General features: G+C 40.2%; 1 long non-coding RNA gene across 1 annotated transcript; it reads right to left on the bottom strand.

Annotated features, from left to right (window-relative positions):
* Positions 1-11469: 11469 nt before the first annotated feature.
* LOC144370083 (uncharacterized) lies at positions 11470-25253 on the bottom strand. The gene is made up of 2 exons (XR_013430033.1): positions 23589-25253; positions 11470-12598 (listed from the first exon to the last, which is right to left on the bottom strand). It is a non-coding gene; the product is annotated as an uncharacterized LOC144370083 (long non-coding RNA).
* Between the last annotated feature and the right edge of the window lie 1739 nt (positions 25254-26992).

Genomic DNA, 26992 nt, shown 5'->3' with positions numbered 1-26992 from the left:
CTAGTTCCAAAGGCTGACCTGTGAGAGGTAATGTCCTACATGGTTGTGACATGGCTTCTGCCACCACCTGCTGCCCAAGCTCCAGCAGCAGCTGAACCATAGGCTCAAGTCTGGGCCTCAGAGTCCAGAGTGTCAGGGCTGGGATGATGGTGGTGCCCAGGGATGGTAATGTCCAACCAAATGAAGTGTCACTCTCAATATCAGAAGATAGGGCCAGACGCTGGCACCAGCTTTGGCAACTGACTTGGAAACAGGGGCTAAAAGGAGAGGAGAAATTGCTAAGAGCCACAGCCAAGTAATATGATGCATAGCATTTTTGGTTGAAAGGTGACACCAGCTAGCCATTGAGATGATATGATTATGTTAAGATCTGCATTCTTATGGATATTGGACTCCTGCTGTCCACCTCGGCCTGCTACAGGACTCCTGGAGAGTTCCCATTGGTTGGGGAAGTGTGGTAGGAGGGAATTCCAGAGGAAGAACATCCTCTTGGGAGCCAGGAGAACGCCGTGTGCGTGGATGGGCAATCTTCCCGGGCGCGTTCGGGGTAATGGCGGCAGTTTCAAAAAATAAAGTTTGTTCCTGCTTGAGTGGCTCGTGATTTTATGCCCAGCCAGACTGCGGCAAGAAATGACAGAATGCTTCTCTGTAACTGATGCACAAGCTCCCAGAGAACATGCGGGGTCTGGAAGGATGTTTGAATTGTCTCATTGCAATGCATGTTGGAGGAAAAATCAGTTAAAGATACTTTGTGTATAACTCTGACAACATACATCATTTCTCAAGCAACAGAGGAAAGAAATAGTATTATTGATTTTAAGTTTCTCATAGGCATTTTTGCATTGGTTTTCTAGGGTTGCCCTTACAAAGTATCACCACTGGGTCACTTAAAAAATAGGCAGTTGGGCTGGGGATGTGGCTCAAGCGGTAGTGCGCTCGCCTGGCATGCATGCGGCCCGGGTTCGATCCTCAGCACCACATACCAACAAAGATGTTGTGTCCACCGAGAACTAAAAAATAAATATTAAAAATTCTCTCTCTCTCTCCTCTCTCTCTCTTAAAAAAAATAGGCAGTTATTCTTTTTTTTTTTTTTCCTGGATATTGAACTCAGGGGCACTTGACCACTGAGCCACATTCCCAGCCCTATTTTATATTTTATTTAGAGACAGGGTCTTGCTGAGTTGCTTAGTACCTTCCCGCCGTTGAGGTACTAAGCAACTTTGAACTCACAATCCTCCTGCCTCAGTCTCCCAACTGCTGGGATTACAGGTGTGTGCCACCGCACCCAGCTGGCATTATTCTTTCACAGTTCAGGAGGCCAGAACTCCAGTATCAAGGTATCAGCAAGGTGGGTCCTTCTGAGGAAGGATCTGTTTCGTACCTTTCTTCCTGACTTACAGACAGTTGTTTTCTCTCTGTGTCTCTTCACATCAACATCCCTCTGTGTATATCTGTCCAAATTTCCCTCTCTAATAAAGACACCGGTCATACTGGAGAGGGCTCATCCTACTCACTTTAACTTGATTGCATCTGCAGAGGCTCACTTTCTAAACAAGGGCACAGGCTGAGGTACTAGGGTTTAGGACTTCAATTTACACATTGTGAGGGAGACACAATTCAACTCACAATGTGTTAAATCACTTTTATTTTTTAATTTATTCTTTTTAGGTATTCATGATAATAGAGTGTATTTTGACATATTATACATACATGGAGTATAAATTATGGCTGAGTGATATTTCATTGTGCATATACTAAATCACTTTCAAAACTGTGAAGAGTTACCCTCTTGGTAACTCTTTATCAGGGCAGCTATTTTCATTGCAGATTTCCTTAACTTTGAGTGCCATTGGAGTTCACTGTTCTTGTTCTTGTTACTTGCTTATGAGTGGATTAAAAACAAAACAAAACTGGTGATTTGTTCTAAGTAAATTGGCCATTTATGAATCAGCTGTTCAAGTCCTTTCACTAAATGTGAAGTGTTTTCCCCCTTATTTTGGCTGGACTTGAGCAAGTCATCAAGAACTAAGGCACCATTTTTGGAAGGTCAGCAAACAGATGCACTGGGTCCATCAAGATCACGGGGCCCATTTCCACCTCAATGTGAACCTCCTAGAAGTAACCATGAGCTGGTAGAGATAACGTTCATTTAGAATCAGAAATACAGGGTTTACGTTTCAGCACTAGCACTTTCTAAATGTATTATTTTTTCATCCTCTGAAAACCTTCATCATCTCAAAGGTAAAATGGATAGAGTCTTGTCTTCTTCACTCGGTCCCGTGAGGATTAAATGGAATATTAGTGCATCACACTGTGCTGTGCTGTAGACTCTCCACAACATCCACGGACCCGTCCAGCTGCTCCACAGGGAGCAGGCCACACATAAGGGAACCAGATGCTCATGGACTTGTAGGCTATCTGCATGGATTAGTGGGCTTCTGCATGGAAGAAGAGGACGTGATCATCTCATTACTTGTTCCATGTGTCAGAACTGAATCACACGGGAGCAATCACGAGTCTGAAATTTAATTACTTGTCATATTTTTTTCATTCAATCGTTTCCTTCTTTCCTTGGTAAATTTAATTTATCTGTCATTCTAATGAAGCTCCTTGGAAAAAAATCAAATCACTGCTTTAGTTTAATCAGAGTAATTAACTAGTGATGGATGAGAGATGGGTAGAATGTGAATTTAGTGGACACACCTGAAGTAAGCATGGTTCCGTGTTCATACATGGTGAACAGGAGAGATTATGCCCACACCCCCAGGCGTGTGGATCAGCCGGGAAGACTAATGAGCCAAGAGAAAAGCCTATGAAAGAATATACTTCATCATACCCTTCTCCCCAAATCAAATGGCAACTCTAACTCAATCACGGACTTCCAGGTCTTGATTCTCTTAGAAGTTAAGGAACAAACTATGTAAAGAGTAATATATTCTGTAGTCAATTTATCCCCATGACATACCTCATTTTAGATTAGGCTCATTTCAGTTTTGAAGTGGAGTCTCTTCTCTTTCCAGGTAGCCTTCGTTCATCATTCACATCCACTGCTTTGCACATGGAGCTTTGCGGATCATGGGATGTACTAGGCCCAGGTGGTAAGTGCTTCCAGGACTCTGCAGAAGCCATTTCCCTGTGCCCTGAGTACCACTGGAGCTCAGGTGCCATATGATCTGTACTCCTTTTTCCAGCCACCTGTACCACCAGGCGTAGTGCAGTGGTAGGCCTTGACTCTGGCAGCTACCAAGAATCTGGCCACAGAAGGGGACTCCTTTTGTTGATGTCATTATTGGTCAGTTAGTTGCATGCTGAGGTTTCTGGGGTCTCACCAATTTCCTAGAAGGCCAGGGTCTCAGAAGCGCTCTCTCCCTCCCTCTCTCTCTTTCTCATACACATGTATACATCCATATCCATCACTTCTGCCTCTTTCTTCCATAACCCAGGGAGAAGTAATTATAGAGAGGCAGAGTCCTCTTTCCTGCATCATCCTCCCTAAAGGTTATAAAAGTTGTATGTTTCTATTTTCTCCTTATATTCTTAATTCCTGGAATGATTTGTTTTGGAAAAATCCATGGATATAGTCAGTCTCAGAAATTTATTGTTATTGTTGTTTTCTTGCTATCTTTGCTTTCCAAGGATCACATCCTTTCTCAGCTGCAATAAAATTCTGGCTATTTGTTTGTATGAAGAAAAGGGAAAGAGAAAGGAATGTGAGCCGGCAAGAAGAATTTTATTAATTTTTTAAACTTTTTAATAATATTATCTTCCCACGTCAGGAATTGCCTGCATTCCAACTGCACCTTTGTTTGAAATGAACATATGATGGTTTAGCTCATTAACCAATATGGTAGCCTGCTAAGGCCTATACCAGCCTGAATGGATTAAATGCTTGGATAACATGTGGACCAGATGCTTGACTGGAGAGAAAGGCCTTGTTCCTGCCTCTGGATCTGGAGGAGCAGGGTTGGGAGGGGAAGCAAGACAATATATATAGTCTAGGCATTTTCAATATTTTTTAAAGCTTTCCAATTTTTAAAAATTCTTTTTAGTTTTAGGTGGACACAATATCTTTATTTTATTTTATTTTTTATGTGGTGCTGAAGATCGAACCTAGTGCCACATGCATGCTAGGTGAACACTCTACCATTGAGCCACAACCCCAGCCCCTAAAGCTTTCCAATTTTTATAACTGTAAAGCACAATCATGTGCCACATAATAATATTTTGGTTAATGACAGACCACATATACAATGGTGGTCCTATAAGATTACGTTGGACCTGAAAAAGTCCCATGATCTAGTGTCACAGCCATTGTAGCATCATAGTACAACAAATAACCCATGTGTTTGCAGTGATATTGCTGTAATAAACTTACTGTGCTACCAAGGATGTGAAAGTAAAGCACATACAATTATGTATGGTAACTTATACTTGTAATAAATGACTATATTATTGATTAATGCATTTGCTAAACTACTCTTTTTATCCTTTTTTAAAGAGTGTATGGCTATTTATATATATTTTTAAAAGCTTATTACAAAACAGTTATGCTATAGCAGCCTCACACATTTAGTATTTTCCACACCTCTTGCTGATGTCACATGGAGTGATTGGTCTACATCACTAGACTTGTGTGAGTGCTCTCTGTAATGTTCAACCAAAGATCCAAATGCCTGACAGCATAGGTTTTGGAAAGTACTCCCCATTAGGAAACAATATGTGACTATGTATGATATTTCCTTCATTTTACAGCAGAAAAAACTAAGGTTTTGAAAGCCTAAGTAATATTCTCTAAAGTGTTCCTTGTTTTTGAACTTTTTCGTAAAGTCACTGGTATAGACATACAACCACTAGTTGAAGGCAGAAACCTAGGATCATCCTTGATTTCCACACCTGTTGGCCCACTTTCTCCATTATTCATTCAATCAGTGAATGTACTCCCTTACTGCTTTCCTTCCATTTGCCACAATTTGGCTCCCACCATCTTGCTTTTCTTTTGTTTGTTTGTTTCTTATTTTACAGTTTCTTACAGTTGCATCAAGGTTGCTCCACTGCCTCTCAGTTCTCCAACTAGCTTTAATATTGTTGAGTTTCCCCATTTAACTACTTGTGACACCCTCTATGTATTTCACTTTTCAGAAATGTCCTGTTCACCAACATTCTTAGTAAGAACTGCAAAGGTTTCATTCCTGAAATGTTTCATATAGTATTAGACATGGGTCTGAAATTCTCAGTTTCTCACCAGTAAAGACAGACATGTTTTCTGGAAATCTAAAATAATTTAAAGTTTATGAATCTAGAAATGTTTGAATCTAAATATAAATTCTTAGGAACGAATAACATTTAAAAACTAATCTTTCATTTTGCCTGAAACTTGGGAGACTCACATACCGATCTAGTCACAAGAATGGAAGTAAGTCCATCAGTCTCTTGTAAGTTTCCACCTGGTGACTCCAAAACTATGCCAAAAATGTTTTTTTGTTATTCATTTTTCTGAGTCACAACTTGCGTTAGAGGCTGAAAACAGCTGCCCCGGAGGACATGAGTTACATGTCCAGCTCCCAGCCACATCTGGTTTCCATTCCATTTGCTCTGAATAGTGTTTGCTGAGGTCTCCAGACGCTGCACCCTGAAACTAGCAATCACTAGAAAGAAGCAAAGGTCAATGTTTTCCTCCTTGGCTGGAGTTCTCAATCCACAATGGGAGGCAGTGCATTTACCTTTGCATTTTGAAAATATGCAAAAAATATGGGATTTCATTAAGTAGAAAAGGTTGACTGTTTCCTATTTTGATAATTTTTTGTCAAATTCTTCCCTGTGCTGTCCTCTGCTTCCATATTTTATGGCTGCTCCATCTTCTTCGTGGAATGTTTGGCCATATACCAGGTATCATTCTAGTTGTTTTGCATCATCTTCTCCTTCAGCCCCAGAAGGTACATATTGGTACCTAATTATTTCCTATGTGGGGCCACAGATGGCAGGTGCTGGAACCAGACTGGGAAGCCAAGGTCTGAACATGTCTTGGCTTTATGGACCTAAGCCCACTAAAGCTCCTGAATGTTTGGACTTTCAGCACGTCAAGAGCTGGGATGGATTTACAAGATGAGATAGTTTAATCCCTTAATCTCCTTTTGGAGAAACTAAAGTTCTGAGAGGATGAGCAAACTCCAAGATGAACAGATTTACACTTGAAACCAGAGGTCATGATTCTAATCTCCATCTTGCCAGTTCTCAGCAACTTGAACACTGCTATAGACCCTGTACTTCCATATTCAGCCAGACATTGGATATTAATTGAGCATTCATAGGAATTAAGTAAAATAATTTATTCAACAAGCAGGTCTTTGCCATCTACCTTCTGGTAAGTGCCAAGGGAGGGACTAAGCAAATGTGGTCAACTCTTTGGAAAAACTTGCCTTGATGGATTTAATGTGTAATGAAGGAGTTCATTGGACAACAATTTTAAAATATACCATTAAAATTGTGCTGAGATGTATAAAATTGCTGGCAGATAACCTAGTTGACCTAACTGGTTTAAGATATGACTACATTAAAACAAAATCATGAAAAACAAAAATGTAGAGGAGATTGTTCTAGACTAAAGAGACATGACATTGAAATGATATAATGTGAGATCCTTGACTGGATCTTAGATTTTATTTAAAAAATTATTTAAGAGAAAAAAATATAAAGGACATTTTGTAGCCAGATGTGATAGGGCACACCTGTAATCCCAGGGGCTCCAGAGGCTGAGGCAGGAGGATCACGAGTTCAAAGCCAGCGTCAGCAACTTAGTGAGGTGTTAAACAACTCAGTGAGACTCTGTTTCTAAATAAAATACAAAATAGGGATGGGAATGTGACTCAGTGGCCGAGAGCCCCTGAGTTCAATCCCCGATTACCGCCCACCCCCCCACCCCCCGCCAAAAAAAGACATTTTGTAAAAAAAGGAGAACATTTGAATCAAAATTAAATCTTTTAGGCATAATGATGGCCCACTCTATATAGATGAAGGTCCTTGGTGACACATTTACCAGTGAAGTCTCCTGATGCTGCCCACTCATTTAAATGATTGCAAATATATATGTACATAACTGAATAGGAGGGAGAGGGAGAGGCAGAGAGGAAGAGAATGTAGAAAAACATTAACATTGGGTAAATCAAGGTGAAGGGTTACCTAAGTGTTCAACATATTAACTGTTCATTTCTTTATAGACTTTAAAATGAAAAAATGAGGAAAAAATAAACATTAAATCAGATTCCTCCAAGAAAGGAAATAAAGTAGAGTCCTGCAGTTCCCATCGACACATTCATTTTGGTGCTTACCATTGAGTATGGCTCAGAGTGGTTCCTTATCTCACACAGAGACTGTGGAGGAGGCAACTGGCTGGCTGGGACCAGTGGGTTCCTTTTCCTTCCAGTGGAGAAGGGCTGGGCTGGGCTTCCATTGCCCACCAAGATTCCAAGTTACTTCTACTTTACCCAGCCTGTCATGGATGTGCCTGGAGAAGATAGCATCTAATTTTTTCCCTGCCACTCTGTTTATAAATTTCTTGGTGTCTGTAGCAAGACAGGCTGGGCCCAGCGGCCACACAGCCTCACAGGTAAAGCCTTTTCCAGAGAACATTCTTTCTTTCTGTCACCCAGAGGTCTCTAGAGATCCTTGGTAGACACAGGAGGATTGACCCTTTTCTCATTATGATTTTTCTGAGGATCATGTGTATGTTCTTAGCATTTTTCTAGTAGTTTACTCTTCTCTGGCTCCGTCTGGTTCTTTAGAACTTTATAAAACATGCAGAACAACACTGCAGAAGGTCTTCTACTGCTTCTCAGATTTGTCTTTCAATCTGATGAACCTGCAACTCCAAAAATGAGGTTGCTACAATGAAGTTATGTAATACATTTGTAAAACAGTAACAACTGTATTGTTCACTATGCAACCCTAAGTTACAATCAATGAATTCCAAGAATGAGAGCTCAGAACACATGGTTTCAAAAAGGAAACTGAAATTCAACAGAGCACACAAACCTACCTGATAGGACACTTGCACATTATGATTATCATCATTTTATCTCAAAAGCTTAAAATACTAGTCACTATAATCATCTCCAACAGTGAGGGAGTAAAGATATTTTCCCAGGAAACTCTAAAATGACACGTACACCATGACAAAGCCTTGGGCAAACTTAAAATGGACATTCCTTTTGATTTCATTATCTGATGAAATATAGCCTAAAGAAATGATCATAGATCCGGTGTGACTTCTTTGCCATTGGATAGACTTATGCAGACAATGATCAGGTACTCTAATATCTTCCAGGACAGGAGAGCACCCTCCCAGAAATTTATCCCCCTCTCCAGAATCCAATGTTGAAGGGAAGTACAAAGAGACTGAAAATGATTGGTGCTTCATTGCAGGAATAAATCCTGGGCTCCTAGGTCCCGGGAATTTTCTCTTATCTCTTACCTAAAATATCCTGTGGATTTATCTTCCTTGTTATTTCTTGACTCTGCTTCTCATCTTTATTTCTAATACCACAGTTCAAACATCACAATCTTTCCTTGGGTCTTTTAAAACTTTCTCCTAACTTGCTGAGATCTTGTTCTCCAAGCACATCTAGAGTTAGTTTTCAAGAATGAAATGCTGATTTTCCCACTCTGTGATAAGCCCATCACTCCTGGACCTGGATTTATCATCTTCCTTATTACGCCAGCATCTGGTCATACTGTTCTCATGTAACTCACCAGTATCACAATCTCCAGCCCCAACCCCTTGCATATTAAAGTAATATGCATAGTCCATGAGATATCTATGCACCTGTAAGTTCAGTACTGTGTTAGCACTGGGAAAGCAGCAGGAACAAAGCAGAGTATCTGTCTCCCAGAAGGAAAGTTCCAGAAAAGAGAAACAAGCAATAGACACATAAACAAGCCAACAGGAAAAGATAGTTTCAGGAAAGGACAGATGTTACAAAGAAGATAAAATGGATAGTGGGATAGAAATTTCATGAAGGAGAATCATAATTGTAAAATGAATAAATGTTTTAGTGAAAACTTCATAAAAAGGAAGCTAAAGATCTGTGGAAGCAGAGAAGGAAAATAGGAGGGAGAGAGGAGACCTAGATAGGCCTGATTAAGTCGGTCCTCATGGATGGAGGTAAGCATCAGACTGGTGGGAAGACATGGGAATAGTGTGATGTCCTGAGATGAGATCTGTGTTGCTCTGGCTCTTGCTTGACTGGAGAGTGGACCAGGAGAGGTCAGGAGCTTTGAGGAGCAGGAAGATTCATCAGGAAACTCTCTCCAAGCAAGATATGGATTAGGATTAGGGCTAGACTGTGGCTTAATCCAAGATACACTGGAAGAAGAATTCACAGAATAGAACAGACCTGGGTGTGAAAAGAAAACAGCAGTCAATATAATCCTAAGACTGATGTATACTGGGGAAGAATTGCAGGAAAAAGTGGAGCTCTCCTTGCCAAGGCAGCCCAGTGTATTTGACATCCAAGCAGAGCTTCAGAGTTTGTATTTTGGGTAATTGTGTCAGGAACCAAACAAGAGGTCCCAACCTATCACAAATCTGATATTCAATAACATGGTTCGTATCCAGTTGACCTATAGAAGGAAGAAAAAAAGATAGAGAACAGGACCAGATGCAGGAATCTGTGGTCATTTCAGTCTTTGGAGTCCTTCTGAGAAGGTTACTTCCTTCTATGGGGGATATTGAGAAAGAGCAGCCAGGGAGGTGAAGGGAACGAAAGAGAATGTGCAGGTGAGGAAGGTTAGGAAAGAATGTGCCTGAAGGCAGGGAAGTCAGGCCTCAGAGTGCTGCTGGAATTCCAACCACGTGAGGGCTGAACAGTGACCATTGCTTCTGCGAGATGTGAATCATTGGTGATGGGATTGGCCAGTATGGTGACCCAACTGGGAAATCATAAGAGATGAATGGGACATGAAGGGGTAGAACACAGACAACTAGGTGGGAAGTTACCATAAACCTTTGCTCAGAAATACCTCATCTTTAAAGGCTGGAATGGACATGTCCCAAGTGCTGCCAAAGCTCTCCTCCCAGTCCTCAATGTGGAGCCTCAGCCCAATGTGAAGGCTCCCAGGCAGCTCTTACCTGGGCTATAGGCCTTGCACCGCCCGTTGCCCTGGCCTGTCTCCCTTGGACCATCAATCAGTTTTATCTTACGAATCAGACAAAATACTCCAGAATACATAAAGAACTCTCAAAACTCTGCAGTAGTTAAACCTAATTAAAAATATAGTCAAGCTGGGCAAAATGGTCCACACCTTTAATCCCAGAGACTGAGCCAGGAGGATCACAAAATTGGGGTGAGCTCCAGCAATTGAGCAAGATTCTGTCCCAAAGTAAAAAATATATATATATTTTTTTTAAAAAGGGGTTGGGGATGTAGATCCATGATAAAGCACTCCTGGGTTCAATCTCTACTACTGAAAAAAAAAAACCAGTTAAAACCTGAACATTTCACCATAAGTGGTGTATTAGTCAAGGGTCTCTAGAGAAACATAAGCAATACAATATTGCTGTGTACACACATATATATTCTGCAATAAGTGATATATGTATATATGTGTGTATGTATACATCCACATTATTACTGTAAAAAGTCTAGTTATTAGATTGTTTACAAAACCAGAAAGTGGATAGTCCTGCAGTGGCCATTTGCAGACTGGAGAGCTGGAGGAACCAGTACCTACTTAATCCAAAAAGCTGGAGTCTCAAAAGAAGAGGGACCAATGGTGTAGCCTCAGTCCAGGACTTAAGACCTGGAAACTCCCTGAAGAATCACAGGTCAGAGTGGAGGAGCTGGAGTCCAGTGTCCCCAAGCACTCTCAGCAAAAATAGCACCTGTATGAGCATTGTCACCCACCACCCCCTACATCTTACCATCCCCCCATTTTACCATCACCCCATCTTACCATCCCAGAGCCCTAGCCCATTGGACTAAACCACCAGCATTCAGTGCAGGTCTCCCCACTTGATTCGCTATTGCACATGATAATCATCTTTAGAAACACCTTCATCAACGTACCCAGAAGTCTCTTAATCCAACCAAGTTGGGAATCCAGATTAACCATCACAGTGGCAAAAAATGGTCAACATCATTAGTTAATAAGGAATTAGGACCACATAGAAGGGACAACATCATTTGCCATTAAGGGAATTAAAACCACAATGGGATGCCACTCTAAATCCATAGGAATGGCTAGAATAAACACTGATAATATCACTTGTCAATATCAGGTTCTAATGAGGGTAGAACCACAGCCACTGTATATTTCTGGTGGGAATGCAAAATAGTAGAGCTCTTCTGGAAAACAACTTAGCATTTTCTTATAAAGTTAAATATACACTTACCCTATGACTCAGCAACTCTACTGCTGGGTATTTATCCTAAAGAAATTTCCTAAGAAATTATGGGTATTTATTCTAAAGTCTGTACACAAATGTTTATAGAAGCTTTATTCATAATAAATAATCACCAAAAACTAGAAATAACCCAGAAGTCCGATGGAATGCTATCACTGATAAAAAGGAATGGACCATTGATATAGGCAACAGGATGAATCTCAAAGACCTTTTACTAAAAGAATGAACCCAGTCTCAATAGGTATAACTCCATTTATAAGACAAAAAATTCTGCTAGCACAAAACTCTCAGATGCCAAGGGTCGGGAGGGGTGATGAGTAAAAAGAATAGTAAAGGGAATTTGGGATAGTGATAAACTGGTTCTGTATCCTGTCACAGTGTCACAAAAAATCTATACATGTGTTAAAAATTCACAGCAAAAAGCACAAAAATTCATTCAATATGATGTATATTGGCTTAAGATATATCCTGTAAAAATCATGTTTTTCTGAATAGATGAATAAATGAAGTTGATGTTCAATACGACCAGTTTCCACTCTTCTTGGTTATTCACTTCACTTTGGACTAGATAGGAGAAATTTCTCCCCCAGCACTTTAGGGCTTGACTGGCTACAGCAGTGTCTTCCTTGATGTTCAACCACAGGACACAAGTGGACAGGTCGAGGGGGGCCCAGAACGGCAGAGTCTTCGTGGGTATATTTGCTGGGTGTACCTTTCCCTCTTCTGCCCATCAAAGAGGACAGAGCTTGGGTCAAGTCCTTATCCAGGCCTCTCTGTTTGGGAGACAAAGGTAAAGCACTCCATCTTACTTGGCTTCCCTGCCTACAACACGGACCAGATGATTCCTAATTGATGGGGTGGTTGGAAGGACTATGTGGGAGCATTTTCCTAAGTGCAGGATGACTAATGAGGTGGGCATTTAGCACCCAGTAACCACTGTCTTCCCTGGCCTTGAATCCATCAGCAACTCCTGCAAGACAAGGGCAGGCCGCCCTTCCACCGGGTGTGCCTGTGCCGTGTCCTGTCCAGGCTGCGCCCAGCCACTGCAACATGACTCCAACTGTGCCAAAACACTGGGGCTGGGCCCTGATGCACTCCATTTGGATTTGATTAACGAGGCTGTGGAGGGTCTTCGGGGCACAGTCTGCTCCCAAGCAAGCTTCTTTCCGGAGACAGAAATGCCAATTATCAGTGTTTTCCTTGGGGGAGGAGGCAGGAAGTGGGCTGTTAGTAAAAACAGAAACTCTCTTATTTTAATAAATTGAAGTGAAAAGTAAAATAAACATGACCCAGCTCATAAAGGGTGAATCTGATGCAGAAAGAGCTTCAGGAAGGAGAAGAAAACAAAGAAGTCAGTGCAAGATATTTTCTCTTTGGTTAGCATGCAGCAGTAGCCACATTTTTAGGGGCATCTGTGCTACCATGCAGCAACATGGTATGGGTAGGTAGGGCAATATGTTTAGAGCAGGGAAATGCAATAGTAGCTGGGTATTAATTATTATTATTATTATTACTACTACTACTACTACTACTACTACTACTTGGTACTGGGGATTGACTCAGGGGCACTTACCCATTGAGCCACATTCCTAGCCCTTTTTATTTTGAGAGAGAGAGTCTTGCTACATTGCTGAGGCTAGCCTAGAACTTGCAATCGTCCTGCCTTAGCCTCTCCACCCACTGGGATTACAGGCATGTGCCACGGTGCCTGGAAGAAGCTGGGTAGATAGACAGGTGAGCAACAGACACAGGTAGTTCACAACAGAAGAAAAAGAACCAGGGAAAGTTCAGCCCGCTCATGATTTGATTAAAGAAATGAAAATTGAAATAATGATATATTTTCATTGCCTTAAAAAAATAACAAAACATTTTAAATAATATAATACATAAAGTGGTAAAATCAGAGAACTTCACATACTGGTAAATGTATAAAGAGTACCCACTATCTTTTTCTTTTCTTTTTAGTTCATTTTAAAATTTAAATTAAAAATTTGTTTTTTAGCTGACACATAAAAACATAAAAATTGTACAGATTAATAGGGAGCCAGGTAATTTTTCTATATATGTAAATACTGTATAATGTTTAAATCAGGTTAGACATTTTCAAATCCTCTAATACTTGTCTCTTTTATGGTAAAAACATTCAAAAATTTTTTCCAGTTTTTTGAAATACACAGTACACAATTGTTATCTGTAGCCACCCTACTGTGCAATAAGCACACCAGAACTTCTTGCTCTCATCTGACTGAAACTTACCATCTTTTGATCAACCTTTCCTACCCTTGCCTACTCTCCTCAGCCTCTGTTAACTACTGTTCTACTCTCAACTTCTATGAGATAAAATTTTTTAGATTCCTCAAGAATGAGATCAAGCTATAATTATCTTTCTATGTCTGGCTTACTTCATTTAACACAATGATCTCCAGCTCTATCCATGTTGTTACAAATAATAGAATTTCATTCTCTCATGGCTGAATAGTATTCCACTGTGTATATGTACCATTTTTTTAATCCATTCATCAGCTGGATGGACACCTAAGTGGATTATATCTTGTCTGCTGGGAATTGTGCTGCAATGAATACAAAGTGTAGGTGTCTCTTTACCATACTCATTTCATCTACTTTAGATATAAGCCCAGTAGTAATATTGCCAGATCATATGGTTGTTCTACTTTTCATTTTTTTTGAGGAACTTCCATATAATTTTCTAAAATGACTACTCTAATTTATAATCCCACCAGCAGTGTGAAGCATTCCTTCTTCTCCACATCCTTACGAACAGGGAACAGGTTTTCTTTAGTCTTTTTGAAAATAGCCCTTTCTTATTAGGATGGTGTGATATCTCATTGTGGCTAACTATTTTTAAAAGCAGTTTGGCCATGTGCTCTGTTTGGAAAAGCCCAGTCCTGATGTATAAGAACCAGCTGCCAAAGGTGAAAAATTCTAAACAACCAAAGAAAGAGGCAAATAGATTCAGGATTGCAAAAAAGTATAATTTACTAGACTCCTGCAGGCAGAAAATGTGTCTTGGGCAACAGAAAAACAGGAGGATCCACACATGCCAAGATAGGAGGACAGGTTTATATGCTAAGCTAGACAAAGGTGGACTATGGGCAACCAGAATGTACCTGGCTTTTCTCAAAAACTATTAACATGTCAAGCGTCAGTTAAGAAAGGTTCTGGCATCAGTGGCCAGTACAACATGCTTGACTGACTTATCTTAAAGATTTTCTTTGTCCTGTAAGGTTTGGGAGGTATGCCAGGGTCACCTGGAGGGCAAAATGGCCATTATGATCCAGAGGACTGTGGTCATGTCAAGCTGTGTTCCTACATGTATTGAAATCCATGCTATTCAGACATTTTAACCTGATGTTTAGATCTTTTAACCAGGATTCACGTCAGCAAATTTTGCCAAATAAAATGCGTAATACATAAAAAATAGCAAAAGAAACAAATTTAAATGTGCCCTCCCCCATTCCACATAGACAAAATTATTTGTCACAATATGTTTGGAAATAATCCAAATATCCTTGAACTATTTTAAGACACTTTACTAATAGTTGCAAAAAAAATAATAATATACCTTGATGAGGTATTTATGATATAACAGAATTATGAAGCAAATAATAAAATTGTTTCTATAAAGAAGTTTCAATTATACAAATAATCATTTGCATAGATAAAGACTGGAGGTAAACAATAAAATGGCAGCAGTCATATCTTGATACTTGGACATATTTAATTTTTTATTCTGTCTCACTTGGTATTTATAATTTTTTTTAGTGAAAATGTATTTGCAATGCAAAAAGTAAACCAAGAAGGTTAAAGATGAGATTACTCTTCTTAATGACCCCATCACCCATCTGTCATGATGAGAGTGTCCATCTTTTTTAAACCTATTTATATGGTTGACCTGCATGATCTCTGGGTAATGAATTCCTTACGTTTTGTCACTATAGTGTGAAGGACTACTTCCTCTCCCCCTGCGTCTCCCTTTCCAGATTCTCGCATGCCCCTTAGATCATGTCAGATTCCCCTATTACTCATCAGATACTGTCCACAAGCACAGTCAGTCCCTTGAGAGTTCTATAAACTCCAAGTGCTGCGGGTGGAGTGTAGGTTAGAATAGCCAGTGTACCTGGCCCTTGGAAAACTGAAGATGCTCAAGCCCTACCGATAGTGGTTCCTGTCTAGGAACCCTCCCACAGAGAAACACATGTGGAGCCAGCCATGATGCCTCAGATCTGTTGTGACTAGGGCAGGTTTGTGCAGTTAACAGATCCAAGAAAGGGGACAACTGTTACAGCAACCCCTATGAAGAGTAGCATAGGTTGACATCCCAGCTCAGACACAGATGAGCTCACACAGGTAAAGGAACACCTTTCTGATTGGTCCTGCAGAGGTAAGAGGAGGATGGGTAAAGATTTTTAAGAGTCTGGTTGTGTTTTGGGGTCATGGCATGTAGTGGGCAATGGCTTTTCATTTCCCAGTGGAGAAAGCTCACCAGCTGGCCAGTTGATGAAGTCAGGTGAGGTCGATGGAAGGCAGAAGACCCAGAACTGAATTGGAGGCTGGAGAAGAGAATTTACTCTTTCTTAAGGGACTGATTGGCCAACCAGCCTCCAGGTGTCCTGACAACTGCAGGGGAAGCTCAGCCAAAGACATGGAGGCTTTGCTATGTGGCAATCTAGAGCATTTGAGAGCTGGAACTCCAGCAGCCATCCTGATCTATGAGAAGCCCTTATGGGTGGGAACCTAAAAGGCAGAGAAAGAAAAGGACCCTGAGGCCTGAGTGGTCTTGGAGCCACTGTAGCACTTCTCAGATCCAGTCTAACTTTATGAAAAAGAAGAAAATGAACTTTTATCTTGCTTAAATTTTGTCTTCTCTTTGTGTGTGTGTGTGTGTGTGTGTGTGTGTGGCATGTATTGGTGATTAAACCTAGGGACACTTTACCACTGAGCTACATCCCCGGTCCTTATTTTTTATGTTTTCAACTTTGATACAGGGTCTCACTAAGTTGACAAGTTTGAATTGAACTTTTTATCCTCCTGCCTCAGCCTCCCATGTAGCTAGGGCTACAGGTGTGCGCCACCACATCCAGCTGTCTGCTCTTTATCCATAGCAGCTGATTGCCATCGGAACTGATGTAGCACATAATGCAAAGAGCACCTCACAATAGTGCCTGAATAAGGAAATAGTGAAGGTGGATCAAACCCCACCTCTGCCATTCCCGCTGAGGTTTGGAGTCTTGGCATGTGAAGCAACCTCTTCGAGCCTTGGTTTCCTGTAAGGTAGGCTGTGGATGAGATTATAGGGCTATCTTTAAGCATTTAGCACTGTGTTTAAGATGGATTGAAAAATAAACTTATATCAGAAATGGGACGATTGGTTAAATGCCGGACCATATTGATGAAGATAGAGGCAGATGCTCTATACTGAGAACGATGAACCAGGACAAGGCTGGACTGAAAATAACCCATTTGCAGGTGTCTCCACCACTACCCTCCCTACCCTCAGCTTTGTGTTCTGACCACGGAAGCCATCAGGGAGCTCCCTGCCCCAGCAAGGCTAGGGGTCTGACACCTGCCCTGTACTCTGGCTGTGTCCTGAGCCTGCAGGAAGAACCGCGGCAGGGAGCCAGGGCGGGAGAAAGGCGTGAATCCGGATGTTTTTTTTGCCTCTAAATGTCTTGTGTACACAGACCCCCATCACCATTCAGAGGCCCAGAACTGAGATGACAGGTGACAAAGCTTTCTGTCTCCAACCCAGACAGCCTCCCTCATCTCTGTCATCAACATCTCTTCTCATCATGTGACCACATCTAGAAAGAGATCTTCCCAGGGACGCCGTCACCAACATGGCCAGGGGCTCTACTGACATGATCAAGCACTGTCTCATCCTTCACTCCATGAGTCTTCAGGGACCAGGTCCCATGGGCTGGATGCTAAGGATATGTTGGATTAGAAGACGATTATTTTCCAAGATAAAACTTAAGTCTACAGTAGAACAACAAATTGCCTTGAGTATTTTATATGACTGGTCATTTAAAGTGGCTTCGTGTGACAAGCCAATCATATCAAAATTTAATTAAAGTTAAATTTTGTTTGGCAGAGAAACACATATCCACTGGATAGTAGCTGTAACAATACTGAACTTTATCATTGGCTCCTTCTATATGCCAGGTACTCTAGTACCTAATCTACAATATCTTGTTGATTCCGAACAAAAAAAACGTTGCAGACAGTCCCCATGTTTACTAGTTCCACGTTACAGTGACTGCACCCTTGCTCTCGCTGTGTTTGGAGGGTGGGAAGGACCCAGGCATGCAAACATACAAGGCCAGTAAAGCATGCAATATGCATAGCTCACGCTGCAGGCTGAACACTGCAGGGGCAGAAGGAAGGACGGGCAGGGAAAGGGATCCCAGTGATCCTTCCAGTGGACTCCATTGCTTTTTCCGATTCTCTTGTAGTGTCAATGTCACATAGTTATTAGCTTCTTAATAATGGAAATTAGAGGTGGAGACAAGGAAAGAGAAATGTGAAAGAGCCAACTTGCAGTAGGAGTTCAGGAACCATCTGAGAATACAGTCGACAGACGCTTTGGAAATGACAGGTGTGGCCTTCTAGAATAGTCCTCAGGCTCTGGTGGTCGGTGTCTGCTTTCCATGTAAGAGCAACCTTCTTTCTTACCTTCCAGGCTGGAGGGGGGGGGCGGTGAGAGGTATGTGCTCCCGCCTACTGGATCCTTTGAAGTCAATGCACACCTGCAGTCATATAGAAAGCTGCCAACCTCCACCCACCCTGAATTTCTGTGCTCCCTTCTGAAGTTGTTGGTTTTCTCACAAACTCCTAATTCACAGAAACACCACTTCAGGACAGGATAAGAACGTAAGCTTTCCATTGCCCACCCAACCCCTCGGTAAGAACTTGAACTAACTGTTCAGTTCATACGGATGTTAGGTTTTAGGGTGTTTGTGGAAGCAACCTCCACAAAGTTCTGACATAGCACATGTGGTCTGGAAAAAGACACAGGGGTGGAGTGCCAAGCTGCAGTCTAGAAGGGATGTACGTCCCCAAGAATGGTGCCGGAAACTGTGGCCACAGTCAGTGACAAGCTACAGGACCATGGGAAAGCTTCCAGCCCCACTGTGGAGAGCAGGCTGTGGTCTGTTGTGAGTCACTCCATGATGTGTAGAACAGCAATTTTGGGTGGTGCCTAACCCTGAGCTATTCCATTTTGTAAAGCAGTAGTTTTCCACACTACTCCATTTTAAGTTCCAAGGAAGAATGGCTTCATTCCTTATTTATACAAGAAAACAACTACCAGCTGTCCACGAGACACACATTGATAAATAACTTATATGTGCCAACTTATCAACCTAAACCAAGGAGTACCTGGACCCATGGACATCACTAATCATATCAGTAACACCAGACATGGGAACTAATCAACCTCACCAGACACAAACCAAAGACCCCCAAAAAGGGGACCCTGCTCCTTGTCAAGACAAAACATGACGGCACCCTGACCCCATCACCTGGTCGCTCTCACAAGCTTTACCCAGGAAAATCACTATGGCAACAAACTTCCAATTTCCTGTCCCCATGGGGCTTCAGCAGAGTGCAGTTCTCTTACCTGTGATGACCAAGCTCAACCCACTACAAGCTGACCCCTGAAACTCTAAGCTGACACCTGAAGATGACACTCTGAAAACTAAAACTGTATCTGTCCTGTCTGGACACTTTGCTTTGAAAACTTTGCAGAACTGGTTTGGTAATATCCTCATCTGACCACCTACAGTGACTCTTGGATTCTGCATTCATATCACTCTCCACTCATGCTGTTGGCTCAGCATCCCATAATCCTGCAGCAGTCTTGACCCTGTCTTAGTCTTTCAATGACTAAGACATTGTGTGAAGAATGATGTGTAACTTGAGTGTTATAGATATTAGAAGTTAGTATTGGAATAGAAGAATTTGTGTTTGCCTGGCTTATGATTATTGGGTGACCCACTAGTATTCCAAGAACTACTAACAATAATAGTGGTGTAGCCTGTGAATTTATTGTTGTTCAGTAAATTCTGACATTGTGGGGAGACACAAACATGTTTGGTCTGTGCTAATGACATCTCTCACAACACCCACTGAGCTCTGGGTCCTCATCTGCAGCTCAGACTCACAATGGTACCCACTTTGAGGACTGTCAAAGAGTTATATGAGATAATCCAATATACAAATGTGCTTTGCATGTAGCACGATCATTAGCCACCTTTCTAATTAACTCACAGAGAAATTGAAAAAGTTGGACAATGGATAAGAGGGGGCTTTGGAAAAGATCCACCACATGTAACTCTGCAAGTGTCTCTCTTTTACCCTCTCCATCCTGACTTATCAACTGAAAACTAAAAAAAAAAAACAAAAAAAAAAAGTCAATTTAAGAGATGACCTTTAGGATCACCTTCTGCCTGGAAGACCCTGCTTGATATATTTTGAAAAATAAATAAATAAATAAATAATAAAACCCCAAGGTTGTCATTTAGATTCCTAAATAAAGATGGTGCTGGATAGATTCCAAGAAAGATTGAAATTACTTAACTTCATTTTGATTACCATAATAGCTGTTGGATCTCATCATTGTTTGTTTGTTTTATTTTTGCTTGTTTTGTTTTTGTGGTGTTAGGGATGGAACGCAGGGCCTGGGCATTCTCAGCAAATGCTCTACTACTGAGCTGCATCCGCAGCCCCCATGCTATTAAATCAAACTAATGAGGAGTCTCAGAAAAAGCATGAGGCACCTGGCCAGCTGTGGTGGGAAAAAGAACAGGGTGCCTGAGAGGGGAGGAGGTTAGGAGGCAGAGGTATGGGGTTGGAAACCCAACCTGGCTAAGTCTGGTTGTCCCGCCAGGGAGAACTGGGAGCAGAGATAGGTTCTGCATCTGCTCCACTTTCCTAAGCTGCCATCAGTAAAGTACCACAAGCCAAGTGGCTTAAACAACAGGCGTGATTTTCCTCACTGCTCTGAGGCCAGAAGTCTAAAATCCAGAGTATGGCCAGGCTCTGCTCTCTTTGAAGGCAGAGGATTCCTCTTGTATCTTCTAGCTCCTCGTGTACCCTAGTGTTCCTGGGCTGGAGTAATAGAAGTATCAGTCTACCTTCCCCTTCACGCAGCCTTCTCTGTGTGCCTGAGTTTCCAAATTTCCTCTCTATTAAAAGGATACTGGAGCTGAGAATAGAGCTCAGAGGTAGAGAACTTGCCTAGCACATGGGAAACCCTGGGTTCAAATCCCAGGATGACCCCCACCCCCTAAAAAAAATCATCTTAACATGACTGGATCTTTAAAGATCTTATTTCCAAATAAGGTCACATTCATGGGTACTGGGAGTTTGGACTTCAACATATCTTTTATTATTAAATTAAATTTCATTTCACACTGATAGAAAGCATGAAATGGTTATACTTCTCCATGTCATGGTATCATATTTCAATGCAATTAATGATTTCATGCCGTGAATAAATCTTGCTGATTCATGTAACAGAAATAGCTGCTTATGTTCTTTGAAATAAAGGACAAGAACATAGTAAAGGACTCATTAAAATGTTTAAATCCAGACATAAACATATGGTTTTATTATTAACAGTCTACATAGACCATTACTAAATTGTTTCCTTAATCAGTTAATACCCATCTATAAAGATGCATTACTAACATCGTTTCAGTCAGTTGGAATACAGTAGAATAATTAGCAACAGTTCAAAAATATCAAGTATCCATGTTTTCTACATCTCAAACTGTGTAGTAACTATATCTTGTGCATATGATTCTGACTTCTGGCACGGTGAAGCAGAAGGTTTGCAAATTCAAGGCCAGGTTGGGCAACTTTAGGAGAACCTCCCTCAAAATAAAAAATAAAAAGGACTGGGGATATATGTTTTAGTCACTTTTTCACTGCTGTGACTAATGGACCTGAAAAGAACAATTTTAGAGAAAGAAAAATTTATTTGGGGGCTCATGGTTTCAGAGGTCTCAGTCCATAGACAACTGGCTCAAAGTGAGGTAGAACATCATGGCAGAAGAGTGTGGCAGAGGAAAGTGGCTCACATGATGATCAGGAAGAGAGAGAGAGAGAGAGAGAGAGAGAGAGAGAGAGAGAGAGAGAGAGAGAGAGAGAGAGAGAGAGAGAGACTCCACTACACAGATACAAAATACATCAGGGGATTAATTCACTGTTTGGGCTCTCATAACCCAATCATTTCACCTCTGAATATTCTTGCATTGTCTCACATATGAGCTTTTGAGGGACACTTAATACCTAAATCATAACAATGTAACTTAGTGGTAGAATGTCTTTGGGTTCAATCTCCAGTACCAAATAAATAAATAAAATAAAAAATAAATAAGAAATTTAAAAATCTGATTAACTTTTATCACCCATAAATTTACTTTGTAATATCAAGTCTTTAGAAAACCCAACAGGACACACGATGGCATTCCTCTGCAAGGAAGGACAGAGCATCCCCAATAAGGACAATGAGTACATGAACACTCATCACCAAAACCTGGCTGTCACAAGTATTCTGGGGTTTTGACTCCCACATATGCTCAGGGCCCTCAGTGACTGGTGACTGGGCACAGATGATTATACTAGGAGAGGTCCCAGAGGGAGCTTGCTCCAGAGCGGTGGTAACTCAGAAATCAAAGATTTCTCCTAGGGTACATAAACACCACCCCCTCAGAACCCTGCCCTCAGGCAGTGAGCCACACTTGGTACCATGGTTTGTCTGTGATTTGAGCATATCTCCCGAAGGTTTGAGGTCTGGAAGTGTGACCCCCAGAGTGATGGCATTGAGATGGTGGGTCATTAAGAAATGATTAGCTCATGAGACATTGAACACCCTCAGAAGGGATTAATGCTCAAAGAACAGGATAGGTTACTTCCTCTAAGAGTGGATGGTTATAAAGAGTGAGCCCCGTCCCTCCCTGCTCTTTGCCTCCTCTCAACATGTGAGCTTTCATACATGTACTCTTGCCACATGATGCCACCTGCCACATTGTGCTGCAACAGGGGCACCCTCACCAGGGCACTGCTGCTTTGTGTTTGGACTGTTCAGCCACCAGAATCATGAGTTAAATAAATCTCTTTATTTTTCCATAAAAAATAGTAGAATAAAAAAAAAAATCCACAGATACCAAAAGTAGATTTGTGGTTTCCAGAGGCTAGAGTCAAAGTGGAACTTTCCTTCTTGGTGAAAATATTCTGTAATTAGTGTTGATGGTTGTACAACCTTATGAAGACTGTGCACATTAAAATGGTGGGGTTTATAGGCTACAAATTCTATTGGAATAAAATAAAAATAAAAGTCAGGGGAAAGACAAGTGTGCAAAAATCATATAGTTTACTAAAGTAGGATGGGAGTTTTATTGTCACGTGATGAGACATGGTCCAGTGGGCAGTGGGGACCACACCAACACCAGGTATGGGAAAGAAAAGGAAGCCACGTGATGCATGCACAATTTTAGTGAAAGCTGGCAAAACCACTTCAGAAAACACTTGGGTGGGACCTACTCAAGCTAAATATCATACACACATCCAGTGACCTAGAAACTGTTCCTATGTAAAAGAACAGAAATGCAAATAGCAGAGATGCAAGCACATACACAATGAAAAAAAAAATGTGTAAGAATTCTTGAGGTGACACAACCAAAATACAGGGGAAAGCACACTAACCCACAAATATCTATGAACAACTGGGAGGATAAATCAGGCGTCTTCACCATGCAGAATGAAAATGAATGAACTAAGGCAGCTGAGGTGGCACATGTCTGTAATCCCAGCAATTTAGGAGGCTGAGGCAAGAGAATCACAGGTTCTAGGTCAGCCTGAGCAACTTAAACACATCAAAATAAAAAGGGCTGTGGATATAGCTCAGTGGTGGAGCACCCTGAGTTCAATCCCCAGTAACACCACACACACACACACACACACACACACACACACACACACACACATAAAAAAGGAGAAAGAAATGAACTAATACTATATGCAATAATACAGATGAATCTCACCAACTTGATGTAGACCCAAAGAAGCCCAATCAAAGGCATACTTACTATGTAATTCCCCTCATAAAAACTTCAAAGACAAGTAAAACTCATTTATGGCATTAAAAGTCAGGATGGTGGTTACCTTGAGAAGAAAGTAAAAACAGCTCCCAGGGTATCCATGATGTTTACATTTGACCTGAAAGATAATGTTGATGGAGACACATTTATATACAGTTTATGATAATGCTTCAAAACGTATACACGGGGCTGGCATACTTTTCTGTTTGTTTATTAAAACTGAATTCTTAAATCAGAGTTTAAGTTTTAAGGCCAAGGACCTTGTTAACAAAATACTTGAAAATACAATAGAATGTTTTTTTTTCCAATCCATATTTCCAATTTGAAACCAACACGGAGTTAGTTGCCTGAAACCCATTGTCTCAAATTTTCTTCTATAAAACTTTGCATCTAGCCCAACTTCCAGAACTAAAATACTTCTAGATTATAAATAGTCTTATTCTCTTCTAAACTATAACCACATTAAACAGAAACTTATGAGTCCTTCATCTGGGCAGTCATTTTTAATCTTAAAAAAATTTTAAACATGAGTGCATCTGGATCTTTTAATCATAAACAATTCCTTTTTTTTTTTAAATGTCTTTTAAAAAGTCTTTATTCTCCAGGAAAAGAATTAGATCTCTTTGTTAACTTTAACATTTGGAGAGAAGATGTTGAGTTAAAAATTCTCAATATATCTAGATACTTGATTATGTTTTGTAGCAGGTAATTCTCTTAATTGATTCTTCACTCATATAGTATTTAATATGTTTGTGTGTGTTAATTGCAGGTGTAGGTTTATGTTAGTGGGTGTAAGTGCAGGCATGTGTGTGAGAGACAGAGGTTGAGAGAACAAAGAAGAGAATGAGCACTGAGAGAATTAGAATGAGTTCAAATATATATGTAGTCTGCTTTAAAATCATTCTTTGCAAAATACAGCATCAATATAGATCATTATTTCAGGACTATACAACACAATTTTTAACTTGATTGAAATTTTAATAAAAAAAGATCTGTAGGTTTTTAATTTTATTTTTCATTACTGTTCAGTTTCTGCTGTTTGATTCTCCCTGCACATAAGCTCTCCCTGCTTCCTGCATTCGTCCAGCATTTCTGCATCCTATGCAACACACTCTTCCAGGTGTTTTGGGCAGTATGGAAGGCATCTAAGACTCATGAAAAAAGGTTAGAAGAGAAGGATCATAGTTCTACAAGCCTAGATAAAGAGCTGCTTCTCTGAGCATCACACCTGTAAGAAATGCTTTCCACTAAAATTTAGCTTGGAATTAACCAATAATTTTTTTTCTATGTCAATATCTCTTATACTCAAGATCCTTTTCCTTTACTACTGCGTTTAGTTGTTGAATATGATCTGATTCAATTCCAGCTCTCTGATTTGATGTAAGGGCATAGCTTCTTGAGAAATGTTTGGCCTGAAACTGTCTCCAGCATTCTCGTTCTCTTTTATTAAGTTTACCTTTGCTCTGTATGCCCTTTGGTGTGCTTTGCTCATGGCTTTATCCATTGACTCTCTCTCTCTCTCTCTCTCTCTCTCTCTCTCTCTCTCTCTCTCTCTGTGTGTGTGTGTGTGTGTTTACATAAACAACAAGATACTTCCTTTTACAGAATGATGGAGTAGACTCACTTTTCTCTATTTGTTCTGCTAAGTGTAGCTAACAAGCCTGGTCACTACATACAAAACATAATAAGAAGACTCTGAAATGGAAAGAAGGAAGACTTAACTAGAGATCCTGGGTCTCCAGGGATATCCTGTGGTGAGTTCCTTAGATTTTCTTCTTGCCTCTTATCTCTTACACCAGGACTCAGAAAATCCAAAAACTGGAGAAGCTGATAGAAATAGACTATAGTGAAAGTACCTGGATCAGGGCAGATTAGCAAGAGAGAAAACAAAGATTTTAAGCTAGTTATCATATAAATGCTCCAATGAACAATTATGAACGTACTTGGAAGAAAAGAAAACAAAAAAAAATCACAGAAAAGAATAGAAAATATAAAGAAGTACTAATAGAAATTTAGAATTGAAAAATACAATAATCAAAATCTAAAATTCCATGGATGAGTTCAAGAGGAGAAGGGAAAAGAAAGAATCAATGAATCTGAAGACAGAGCAATAAAAATTACCTTAACTGGACAACAGAGAAAATAGCTTCAGAATCCTCTAAGACTATAACAAAAGACCCATGACTCACATAATCAAATTTCCAGACAAGAAAAATGGTCAGGATAAAAGAGAATATGAAAAAGTAATGTCTGAAATTCCCCCAAATCTGCCTCCCCCTACAATTTCCAGAGCTCTAGAGATTTGAAAAGATCAGTGGATCATGAATAGATAAAGGCAAATAAAGCCACATCAAGACATATCATAATTGAACCTCTAAAAACTAAAGACAAAGGGAAAAAATATCACAAATAGCCCTTAACCTAAAGGAGGAAAAGTTTAAATGACAGAAGATTTTATATCAGAAACTATGGAAGACAGCGAAGTGTTAATATACATTTCAAGAGCTGAAAGAAAAGGTTCATCAACCCAGAAATCTATATCTAGGGAAAATATCCTTCAGGAACGAAGGTACAGTAAAGGCATTCTCAAATGATGGAAAACTAAGTCTTTGCCATCAACAGACTTGCCTTAAAGAATAGCTAATGGAACTTCTCTAAAACAAACAAACAAATAAATAAATAAATAAAACAGAAATCTCAAAACACCAAGAAGGAAGAAAAAATAATGGCAAGAGTGAAAATACTAGTAAATATAAGACTTTCCTTTGGCTTTTAAATTCTCTAGATTATGGTTGATATTTGAAGCAAAAATAGAATATTAGCTGATGAGGTTCTAAAACAAAAGAAAGGTCACATGTGATCCACATGATATTTCCATTAAACAGAATTATTCTATATAATAAAATGTATAATAAAAAAAATTTACAAAAAAATTTTTAGATAACCACCAAAAAGTATTGAGACTGAAGAAAGAGTCCTGTTACCAAGGCCTCGTCCCTGGATTTCTTTGGTCCGCTAATCAGCAGTGGTCAGCAGACACTTAAATGAAGTGGTGTATTCTCATCTCTTGGCCTCCTCCTCCATTTTCTCCATGAAGATGACATAGAATATGCTATCAGGTGCTTTTCTAGATCCTGGTTGCACTATGCATGTTTCTTATTTTAGTTGGCCACTCAAAAAGCAAAATAAGAAATTTCAGCTTAGGCTGAATTTTAGATGATTATACCCAAGTCATGTTCTCCTTTATATTCCCATCAGAAATATTCCTGAAAAAAACATCTATAGATCAAGAAAATGGAATTTTCTATCTTTCAGGATCTTTTAAAATCCCCCTAACCAATACATGATAAACCGAGTCTAAACAGAACAGTCAAGTGAGACAGGAAGGGGGCATAAAAACAAAGATTTTTAAAGCAATCGTCATTATATAAATATAAACATAAAGAGAAATAGAAGGAAAAAGAGTCA

This window comes from Ictidomys tridecemlineatus, chromosome 2 (genome assembly GCF_052094955.1).
Source record: "Ictidomys tridecemlineatus isolate mIctTri1 chromosome 2, mIctTri1.hap1, whole genome shotgun sequence".
Taxonomy (NCBI): Eukaryota; Metazoa; Chordata; class Mammalia; order Rodentia; family Sciuridae; genus Ictidomys; species Ictidomys tridecemlineatus.
This window is presented reverse-complemented; position numbering and strand designations above follow the sequence as displayed.